Here is a 12,441-nt window from a genome sequence, read left to right on the forward strand (position 1 = left end):
CAACCAGCATTGTGAAAAGGCTTTGGTGCTCCAGGCCCTGGTTTCTACCCACAGTTAATTAGCCAGCAATATTTTTTGCCATGGATTCTGAAATCCCCTTAAAAATCCAAAAGTGCATGATCCTTTGAAGTCAAGGATAAAAGACCAAGTGTAACAACAGCATCGCTGTAGATGGTCATCTTGTCCAGTTTGACTACACTCATCCCTTCCAGCTCCTTGAGCAACATTACTTCAAAGTGTCACTTGACATCACATGGCAGGATGGATCATTCAAGTCTCAGATTATAACCAGTCTACTACTCTGGAATAATGTTCATTACCAAACAACTCAAGTGAGCTGAATAGCAGGTGAAGACACTAAGCTATATAGGTGAACAGTTATTTTTGAATGTGAAAACAATTAAAAATGGAATCATAGGAAATAGTGTACAAGCACAAGAGGTGAGTTCACACACAGCCTAAAACAGACATGGTTTAAAAACTCGTGTACTCGCTTCTGACACATGAATATGTATACAGAGTTAGTGGATGGTAAAAGAAATGAGGCCTGCTTTGATTAAACTTAAAGCTAGGGAGCAATGCGGTGTGATGTTAGTCTGTCAGAACATGCTTCTAGGAGTCAGCCATCATTATACTGATTTCCCGAGAATGTGAGGCAGTCAAGGGCCTGCATATCTTCCCACTTACACAGGGTAAAGCAGCAGACCCAGGCACCTTCTCTGCCTTTCAAGAGTTAATACCCTATAACTTGAGAGTTCTCAAATTTTCATACACATAAAGATCAGTCTGGGAGTTCAGCTCAAGTGTTTATTCCTAGAATCATCATCAACATGGATTCCTTTTTGAGGAATCTGTGCCAAAGCTCAAGATTCTTCATATTAAAAAACTTTCAAGTTTCCTTCCATGGAAAGGCTGGTGACCGTATTTTGGGAAATACCACTCAAGTATATGTCAGCAGAGGGAGGACAGTAGCACTTGATCTTTCCCCGCTGCTACATTATCTCTCTATACCTCTACGCCACAGGCTTTTCGGTCCAGCTGCCACACAGGCACAAGCGCTTTAGCTCTGGACGATACCTAGAAGTACAGCGTCTAGATGGCCTCAGAGACAGAGCCCTCTGTGCAAAACAGAGGAATAAGCGTCGAGGTTCATCTGAGCTAAAGCACATCTGCCTGCATTTCCTTGTGCCTTATTCTGGACATCAACCCCTCTTAATACAGTGTTATTAGACTTCATCAAAGTTACAAAGAACTAATTAATAACATAGAAAAAAGGGAATACATTTCCATTTAACTGTTCCCAAAGTCTTAGGTAACTATATAAAAACCAGAAAAAAACTTTCAGGGAAGTTATATTTCAAATATATGTTGTGTTGGTTTGGGGTTTATTTTGCAAGGGGAAATAATACAATAGAGGACACATATTTTATAAGGTTATTTGTAAGAAAGAATCATATACAAGAGAGTGCAGGAGATCTGTCCACACACTAGACATCAAAGAATCCAGCTGAGGACTTGGATCCCATGGTAATGTCCTGCATGAGTCCAGTTGAAGACCTAGAGCTCATAACAATGCCTCCTATGCGTCCAACTGGAGGCCCAGAGACCATAACCATGTCTCATGCAGGCCTGCTTCACGGATCTGCACTGGGAAGGCCCAAAGGTCAGTGGTGGAATCTAGGAAGTCTGTGCCAGTGGGATGAAGGATCTGTGCTAGCAGGCTGAGGGATCTGCACTGGAGCCAGGAAGCGATGCAGAAAGAACCAGAGCCATCCTCACCAACAGTGAGGTCCCAAGCTCCTCCAATGGTGAAGACAGCTGAGTTCCCATCAGGAAAGCCAACTCAGCAAGCTTTTCCAGGAGCCCGGCAGTGCACTATCTCCCCCCACGCCCCCGGAGCCAGGAAGTGATGCTCAAGGTGAGGATCAGAGCTCTCCCAAAGTGAATTGAAGCTAATCTCAGTGCCAATAAGGTCCCAAGCTCCTCAAAGGATAAAACATCCAAGTTCACCAGCAAAGCCAGTATGACGAGCTCTCCAAAAAGAACCAATAGCTCCTTATAGCATCTACCAGCTCCCAACAGCCTAACTTCTCCTTCTCCAGTTCTGCCTCTTATGCTGCTGGCAACCATCCCCAGGTGGGCCTCCACACCCAGCAGCACGCTTACTCATTTCAGCTGGGGGGGTTATAAGTTGACCACCAGTTGTCAATCCACTACATATGTGTACCCTGATTATATTCTCCTTTTATTTATGACTGCTTTTTTTTGCTAAGGAATAGGCCCAGCTTTCTTGGGGAAATCATGTCACCTATTCTTTTGCCCCAGTTTGATGCACCTAATGCTGCGATCCCCAAAAGACTAAAATTTCCAAAGTCTGGATGATGGTATTTATGGCAGATAAATATTGGTCGGATTGAACTTCTTTCTCAAAAAATTGCAATCTCAGAGAACTTGAATCCTTCTACTTTTAACTCTCATACCATATGCCTCATAAATTATGGTGAGACTTACTATACTGGAGAATTGAAAAGCAGCAAATCTAAGACGAGTTTCTAATACTGTTTGTATTATTATTTTGTTTCTGTGAAATTTTGTTTCTGTGAATTCTGTATAAATGACACACCCTAAAAAGTTAATGAGGCAGAGCCCTCGGCCATTTCTATGAATCACTTCTACAGAACAGATAATGATCCAAAAGTAGCTCACATAAAATGCCAAACATTTCCTAAGATCTTTGCTAAGTGGTAGAAATAATGTAGTGAGTAGTGTGCTACTTTCGGATGTTACATACCCTCTTGCCATTTACAGGGAGTCCCGGATAGCTAGCATGTAGGAAGAACAAGAGCATTCCCTTGGGGAACAGTGAACCCTAACGCTACCGGAGAAACTGTGGGCCTCAGCCCATCTGCATTTGGAGTGACAGCGTTCACAGGCCTGGTCACGTGGATGTTGAGGAGCTACTGTACAGACATTTTACTTTGACTTCACTGTGTCTAAGTATGGAAGTCTTCTTGGCGAGTAGAATGCCAAAAGGAGAGGGAGCAGTATACTACTGACATATATTTCAGCAAACAATGGCAGCAGAGAATGCTGAAATAAAAAAGTTTTACAATCTAATGAGACTGGATTTGAAATAAGGCTTCATTTCACACTAATAGCATGAGTTTGGGCCAAAAAAGTATTAATAGTGATGGAATTTATTGAGGATTTTTAGGGTAGAACTTATGTTAAGTGCTTTATACTGATTGTATGAGTGATTTGGTGTGTTAAATCAGCTCTCATATTGGTTAGATAATTTCTGTAATGATTTAAAGAATACACCCTAGAATGTGCTACGTGTAATACAGACTTAATGAATTCTAGGTCCTATTACTCTTTACATGATTCCTTCTCTAAAGTATTGTAGTAAATTTTGTGTTGTGAAGCTGTGTACACTTTCAGAGTTTATTTATGAAATCATTTCCATACAAAAATGCAAGTATTTTGTTTTAATAAAGCCTATGAGATTAAATAAATATAAATCCTTGGAAGTAGAAATAACTCATCTAGAGGACTCAGAAAGGGTCAGTGCTAGAAGTAGATAGAGTAGAGAGAAACATATACCGCATGCTTAGAAAGGAACAATTTTGCATGTGATTTCCTTTACCACTCTATCAAAAATAATTTTAGTCACAAATGTCTATTGTGGGACCTCACATTTACCATGATTTTGTAGTTTTTCTCTCCATCATAATGATCTTCCTTCTGTTCCCCTTTATCTTCTACCTTTCTTTTTTTTTTTTTTCCGGTACCGGGAATTAAACTCACGACCTCAAGCTTGCCAGGCAGGTGCTGTGCCACTGAGCTAAATCCTCAGCCCCTCTTCTTCCTTTCTTTGAGTAATGGTTTCAAAGGCATCATTGTTAAAAGATACATAAATTTACATTTTAAACGGTGTGTCCCTAGTGTACATTAGAATGATCTGAGAAAATTGAAAAAAAGAATTACAAAGTAAAACACAATCTTTTACTGCATTTGTTTGAAAAGAAGGATATAATTGCTAGTTAGGTAAAAGAAAATATGGTATATTACTTAAAAGTGCATATATTTCATTTTATAGCTGAGCATATGTACCACTTACCTAGTTTCACTTATGTACGTTGTTCTTGAGAAATTCATCACTTTGTTATCCTATGTCATGGCAAAGCAAGTAATAGTGACAGCTAATCTTTCTTTTGTGAATGTAAAGCACATAACGAAGAGTTGATCAAAATACCACTCAGAGATAAAGAAAATATTAAACAATTGCAGTAATATAAATAACAAGGTGAAAAAATAACTGAACTCTACATGACCAATTTAACATACTCTTTTGGAATTAACAAATGACCCAGTACAGACCCTCAAGGTGTTATAGGTAATTTTCAGAGAAAATAAAAGCTATTTTAAACCAACTGAATATTATCATCATCATGTGATTCATCTTGCCCTTGGAATAAAATACAGAAAGGAGTAATTCACTTCAGTAACTGTCATTGCTTCTACAAGGTTGCAGGTGAAATAGTCCTTAAGGAGCCATTTCTGGCTTCCTCCTTTCAGTACTGAACTAATTCTATTGATTTTATTAAGAAATCTTCCCACCTCATGTAACTCAGTGGATCCAGCTAGGCATGACATTTCCATTCATTTTCTAGTAACCCCTGTAGTTGTGGGCATGTGAACCAGGCGTGTCCACTGAGATACAAAAAAAAAATATGGCAGAGAGGACTTGCATGATGATTCTGTGCTTTGAAAATAAGACGTACAAGGGGCTGGGGATTTAGCTCAGCGGCAAAGCGCCTGCCTGGCAAGTGCAAGGTCATGAGTTTGGTTCCTGATACCGGAGAAAAACAAAACAAAAAAACAAAACAAAAAAAAACAAACAAAAAAAAAAAAAGAAAATAAGACATACAAGAAGAAACAGTGAGCTCCTGCTAGAGGCTTTCATATCTTCATGATTCCAAAACTGTGACAGACATTCTGCAACCACAAGAAAGAGCTATGATAGCCCACTGAAGACAGTGAGCTAGAAAACATTAGGAAACCTTGGATTCCTATTATGTCACGGAAACACCAGGTTAAGTAAACCAAGAAATGCTCTAATACAAAACTCTTCATTGTATGTGAAGGTATACATTCTTTAATCAATCAAATGAGCTTCTAGTTGCTCAAAGTACCTGAAAATACACAGAAAATCTAAAGCCAAAAAACCATTTTCATAAATGATATTTTCTATATTTGATTTATATATTTTATCATGAATTATGTAATTAGCATGCCAGTTTCTCCCTTAACATTTTAAGACTTCCCTCATGTTATTAAAGATTTCTCAAACAAGTTTTCCAAACCCAATACTATATGATAATCTGTCTTTCTATTTTCCTTTCGTTAGTTATGAAAAACTCATTGTTTCTATATACAAATGATTAAAGCAGTGTTGTAGTAAAACTAAATCATTTCATGGGCCCTCTTTTTCACTGACTTATTCATCTAACAAAGAATTATTAGCTTCCAATTGTAAACAAAATACATTAAAATGCAAAGATGAAAGAAACATTTCTTGCTATGGGAATTGGAAGTATAATACAAGAAGAAATCACAAAAACAAACACGCAAAATTATGCAATTAGACATGTTTTTGTTGATTTAAACAAGGTAAAATCAAAGTAGTGAGTAAATAAATGAGTTGTTATACTATTAATTTTTACCAGAAAAGTAAATGTATTAGCGTAAGACCTAGAAGTAGCTAATTAAAATTTTAGATGAGAACAAAAGAGAACTTATGATAACTGCAAGTAGTGGATACTATTAATTGTCCTCTAAATATGATTTATTTAATGTTACATATTCCTCTCAATACAGCACATCAATTTTTTTGTTGTTAGTGGGAATTGAACTCAGGACCTTGAACTGGCCAGGCAGGTGCTTGTGCCACTGAGCTATCTCCACGGCCCAATAACAGCAGTTTTGTCTAAGGACGCACAGCTCTCCATCTATTTCAAGTGATTCAAGGGAATGGGCCAATTGGGGTTTCAAAAGTTAAGTTTCTGATCAACTGAGCCAATAATTACAAATTCCATCTCACAAGCCAATTATGTCTAATTAGTGCATAACGTTACTCTTGAGAGGGTCTTTTGGCCCAGCAGGAGGTACTTGCACGTGACTTCAGCTCACTGAATTTGACCAGAGGAGAAATCATAACTATGCCAGTAACTGTGCAGGTTGATAGTTCAGCAGAGGTGAACAAGAACGCAAGTTGCCCCGGTTGCTGCTGGGAGCCATTGCATGCTATGCAGAGGAGCATCTAAGACTAAACCAAGACACAGAAGAGAACAGAGCTGAAGAATCCTGGGCTGCTTGTCAAGTCAGCTGGATTTTACTCTTTTAGGGCTTGCAGCTAAAGATCAACCCCAAGTAATAATTTTCCAAACTAATAAGGAAAAATGAACCAAAATTCATATCATCTGATATATATATATATACATATATCTGATATATATATATATTTGTTTGTTTGTTTGTTTGTTTTGTTTTGTTTTGTTTTTTGGCTTTTTTTCCGGTACCAGGAATTGAACTCATGACCTTGCGCTTACCAGGTAGGCGCTGTGCCGCAGAACTGAATCCCTAGCCCCTCATCTGATATATATTGAGGAAACTTTGTCTAAGGATGGTCATTTAATAAGGTCAAAAGTCCTACACAATATTACATGTAGTATATATGTAACTTATAGCAATAATAGATTAGCCAATTTTACCATATATCTACAATATGTAATTGGAAGAATTTAAACTGGAAAAAGTATTAAGGCCTTTCTTTAAGCATAATGGAAAGTAATGCATTTAATAATATACCATGAAAAATATGCCCAGTAGTTTAGCTAAAATGTAATTGGAAGAAATAGTTACTTTGGTTCCTGTGGTTTACACCACGAGCCTCATAATACTGCTGAGGTCGCCTATCTATCAAATTACCCATCAGTGGTGGACTAATATGTGGATTAACACTGGCTTTAGTTATAAGCCAATCAGTGTTGAAAATCACTTGCTATGAAATGCACAGAGCCAGAGTTTTCATTATAGAACCACAGAATCTAATCTATAGACCCTTTGCTCTGCAGTTTGCAAAACTTAATAAAGCTGAGAGCTTATTACTGATAATGCAATTACATTAGGAAATACTCTAAGAACATATGTTGAGACATTGCACATGACTGAGGAACTAAAGCAGACATGGATAGTGAAGTAATTTCAAATAATCTTTACTCAGATTCTCGGGGTTGTTCCCTAATTCAGTATTCAGAGCAGATTGTTCATGTATACACACAGATTTTGATAAAGACTTTCCTTCTGATATTTACAGAGGACTGGGACATGAGGCAGACTAAGCCTAAAGTAGCTGGAAGCTGACCTGTTGGTTTGTCTAATTTTTCTTTGGTTTTAATTGTTATATTTATTTCCATTTTTCAGGAATATTCACATGGCATAGATGGTGGTAGGTGAAATGCAAAGGGGAAAAGGTAATACCCTACAGTCCCAGAGTAACAGAATGAATATTGCTCTCTTCTTACATCTCAAGTCCCGGGGGTGGGGTCCCCATTGGAAGATGATGGCGTGGCCCCAACATGCTGCTCGTGTAGTTTCTAGCTTTCTCACTGAAGGTCTGTTCTTACCATAGTCACACTACCACAGAAAACAACCTTAAACCCACTTCCATTTTTAAAATTGGAATACTTTGCAAACTACTTTTTTAACCAAGACAGCACATTCTCCCTGATTTTTCTTTATCTCCTTGTCTCTTTATCTGCCCCTTCCTAATACCTCTCTGCATTTTTCTGACCCCTACCCCCACTTCTTAACATGGATATGCCTCAGAACTTAGTCCTAGGGCAGGGTTTCCGATTGGTCCACACTTAGCGCCTTATTCTCATTTCATTATTTCACTCCCAATTAGTTCTATGGCTTTAACTACTGTGTATAAGCAGTGACTCCCAAATTTGTCTTTAGCCCCGAACTTTCACTGAAGCACAGCTATGAACATTAGAGTGCCTAGCCGGTATCATTTCCTGTGTGTCTGACTTGTCTTAAAACTGTCTAAAACTAAGCCTCTAACATTCCATATGACACTCTACACAGATCAACTCCAACCCTGCTTATCAGCTGATCTTCCCCGTCTCTGTAAATGAGAATAGCATTCTCCTAGATGTTCAGGTCCAAACTGCCAAACCCACTTTTTACTCCTTTCTCAAATCCCATGTTTATATCATACTTTTGACTGCAAATACTATTGTCTACAAAATAAAATATAGACCTAGGATCTGACCACTTATTCTGTATACAACAGTACCATTAAACCATGTGGTTTAAAAAAGTATTTTGACAAAAAGACCCTTAACTGTCTGTCACATACAACATGCTTTAAAATAAGCATACAGTGTAGAATGACCGATGACCTAATTTAGATATGCATTACTCTACATAATTGTTTTGTATTGTTTTTCTTTTTATTGGTGAGAAACTTAAAACATACTCTCAGTAATTTTCAGAAAGCCATCATTTATTTCTTTCCAGTATTATTTTAATAACCTTCTAATTATTCTCCCTACTTTCATTTGTATTCTCTTTTAGTCTTTCTCAACATAGCAAAAAGAGTGATGCTTTTAAAATGAAGTCAGATCAGGTAAGTGCTTTGTTCAATATTCTCTGATGGCTTTCTCTAGCAGAGTGAAAAGATCAAAGCCCTCCTGTGACTGTGGCATGCAGATCCCATATGCTAATGTTCTCTGTGACCTCTCTGCCCTTGCACACTGTCAGCTCTGGTTGCCATGGTCTTCTTCCTGATACTGTAACATTTCAGATCTTTCCTGTCTCAGAGGCTTCATACTCTCTCTGCCTGGGATGCCTTTCTCTCAGATGGTGACATTGCCAAGTCCTGTCACATTCTTAAGGTCTTTAGTCAAGTGCCATATTCTTAGCTGAAGTCATCCTGATCTCTCTATGGTAAATAAAATACTCCACACCTTCCAGCCACAGTCCACACCCTTAAAAAAATGTATCCCTTATATTTATTGGACCTAATGAATTGCCCATGTTATTCATAGTGTTTACACTGTTTGTTAAAAAAAAATGATTTGGGGGAAGTCATATCTTTCTATTTTAATCATTGTCATCTTCAAAGTTTAGAAGGGGCCAGCACAAGACAGAGAAGATCAAAATTTGTCAAATGAGAAGAGGAGTACATTGACTTTTGGCCTATCTCACAAGTGTTGAGGGAGATCATTGTTCCGTACAGAACACATGGTGTCCTCTAATATGTTATAATAATGCCCTTGATCTATATTTATTGAGATCTATAATTTCTATCAGCAATATATTGCAGTTTTCAGTTTTGCACATATTTTTGAAATCTGTTTCCATTGCTTTGTGCTATTGATAATGAGTATTTAAAAACTAGTTTCCAATTGTTCTTTGCTAGTATATAAATTTGATTTGTATACTTTTACTTTGTATCTTTCAACTTTGTTAATCTCATTTATTATTTCTACTAGCTGCTTGACCACCAGGCGCAAAGCCAGCGCTGTCTCGCAAATCTATGTGCTTTCTACCTCTTTATGTTATTTACAGAAATCATAAAAAACATTGTTTCTCGTTCAGCATTTTAGGAGGGGGATTTTAGTCCTATACTGTTAAGAAAAATGATATAATATGCATTTCCTAATTAGTCTTTATTAGATGGATGAAATTTCATTCTTTGATTAATTTTCTGTTTATCATGAATGGATGAATGGAGTCTTTATATTGAAAGAAAGCTGAATTTTGTCATATACCTTTTTGGCATCAACTGAGAGGACCATGTCATTTTTTAAAGTGTATCCTACTAATATAAATTTCTTTGGTTGATTTTTTTCAGATGATGAGTTAGCTATGCATCCCCAGGATGAACTTTACTAGGCTGTTGATTATCCCATTTCAGATTTTTGAGTTTGATATAACATTTCATTAATTGTTTTTGTGTCAATCCGCATGAGGGATAATATCCCATGTTTTCTTCACACTGTCATCATCAGATTTCAGCAGCAGTGTGATACTGACATCAAACTTCATTATTACCATATGTAATGTAGCAACCATTGCAAATTCCTATCATTTTGTTTTGATGTCATGTATCATTTTTCTTGTTTTTGTGTTGTTTTGATTTTGTCTTCACTGTTGTTTTGTCAGTTTTTTAGTTTTTAAAATTAAGAAAAATCTTGAAGATACATCAAATTGAAAAATAAAATTCATCAAGGAGTATCACAATCTTCAATTTTTGGGGAGAATGTGTATAAATGTTGTTATTCTTTGTTTAAAACTTTAAGTATTTGAAGTCCACTGAACATAGATTTGTGTTTCTGAGCGGAATGAATGGACAAGGGGTGAATTCTAATAGGAAGTTTAATATCTTTAACAGAGACAGCTTTTCTTTTCATCCCTATTAATATTATTGTTCTTTACTTTGCTTGGTATTAAAATAACTCCAGACCCTTCCCTTTGTCTTCACATGTATTTTTTTGTTTTGTTTTTGTTTTTATTTTTTGAAAATAAGTATTCTGTGGTACTAGAGATGAGCAACGTCTTCTTCAAAACTTTGTTTAGGGCTAACTGCTTTAGAGACACTTTCACCATGAACTTTAGTAAGATAGTTGTTTGGAAAGTTTTATATTCTTTAATACTTCTTTGAAAATGGTGAATTTTTTCTCTTGGTTGACACTTATGCACACCTCAATAAGTATTTGCAGAAATAATGCCTAAAAGACAACAAGTACACATAATCTTCATCATATCATAATAAGCAAATAATTTGTAAAATTAATGAATACTTTTAAGGTGTTTTCATTTTGTGGCAGAACATATGAAAAAATAAATACACGTACAAAATATAATTTATAATGTCTCTTGTTATTCAATTACTAGTAAGTTGAAAAGTTGAAGTGGTTAATATAATGGCTAAATGTACAAGAAGGAGAAACATATTTTCAGCAGAACTAAGGTTCTTGGTAAAGGTGCATTTGGGCTAGGTAAGTTTTGTAAGTCTCAGAGTACCTAGTAATCCATGTGATCTTGGCATGTCAGCGAAGCAAGTTTCACTTGAGATCATAATCTACCTTTGCTAGATTTCATGATCCTACAGTACCAACTAGACTTCTTTGTATGTTTAGAGTCTCTGTTGCAGAAGTGAGAGAATGCATGAATGAAGAATAAGAAAGGAATATGCTAGGATGGCAAAGTGGGCACTCCATCACTCAAATGTCTAAATATACATTCGCAGGAATCCTGTGACACAGATTAAAAGCTCCTGCACACAGCGAAGATCATATTACTTAAGACAATTTAAGTCAATCTGACAATGAAAGTAAATTGCATTTTTATTTCATTTCAGCTATGTGTTGGTAAAGCAGAGAGTTGGGATTTTTTAAAATGTCCTCATCGCAGCAGGACTTGATTAAAATTCTGGTGGTTCTGTAAAGTGGGATTAAAATAATATTTAGCCAACAGTAGGGAATATTTTTGAAGATACAGTTTCCCACAAGTGACCGCAAGCACCAAACAGCAGTAGAGAACACTTCTGTAGAAAAGTCTACTTACAGTTTGAAGTCAAACATCAGGAGGGTAAAGGTGCATTGAATGTTTGCCGCTTTCTCCTGACAGCCTTCATGCTCCAGACAGAGGAACCACTTTGAGTGACAGATGCCGTCTCCCAGGGGTCTTGGTGGGTTCTGTAGTTCGCTTGTTGGCTGATATGTAGCCAGTTTACTAGAAGTTTCTTTCCCTTAAGACTGGGCCAAGGTGGCAAATATATCGAGAAGGCTTGAATAGTTGTTATTTAACAAAGTAAAACTCTTTTAAGGTTTTGAAACAACGGTATAATATTGCATTCTGTACCAGCTGAATACCAGTGTTGCTATCTATTTGTGAGGTGGCATATATTTGCTAACTGTTGAGTTAAATACACTTTTTTTCTGTGAGAATTCTCAGAGGCTTAAATTTGGAAGCACACATGATGACTTTTTAAGAGAAAAATGCAATGTGTAGTTTTCCCCAACTTATTTGGACATGGAACATTTTTTTTTCTTTTCAAGTTATGCATAATAATGTGGCAATAAGTTGTGAACTAAGCCTGTGAATGAGCCAAGGTAATCAATGTCTAACAACCCTAATATTTTGGTGACTTAACACAAAGACTTAGTCCTATTTCCTACTATAGCCAATCGTGGGATTACTTGTACTTTTACGTGATTTTCTTCCAAACAATGATTCACAGAACTGAGTTTTTCTATGCTATGGTTTTTCCATTCTTAAGGATTCCTCAGTGCTTTTTTACTGGATTGCCTCCACCTGTCTAGCTGATGATGAAAGGAAAAATTGTATTTGATTTTGAGATATTTT

This window comes from Chinchilla lanigera, unplaced genomic scaffold (assembly GCF_000276665.1).
Source record: "Chinchilla lanigera isolate Chin_1 unplaced genomic scaffold, ChiLan1.0 scaffold00026, whole genome shotgun sequence".
Classification (NCBI taxonomy): Eukaryota; Metazoa; Chordata; class Mammalia; order Rodentia; family Chinchillidae; genus Chinchilla; species Chinchilla lanigera.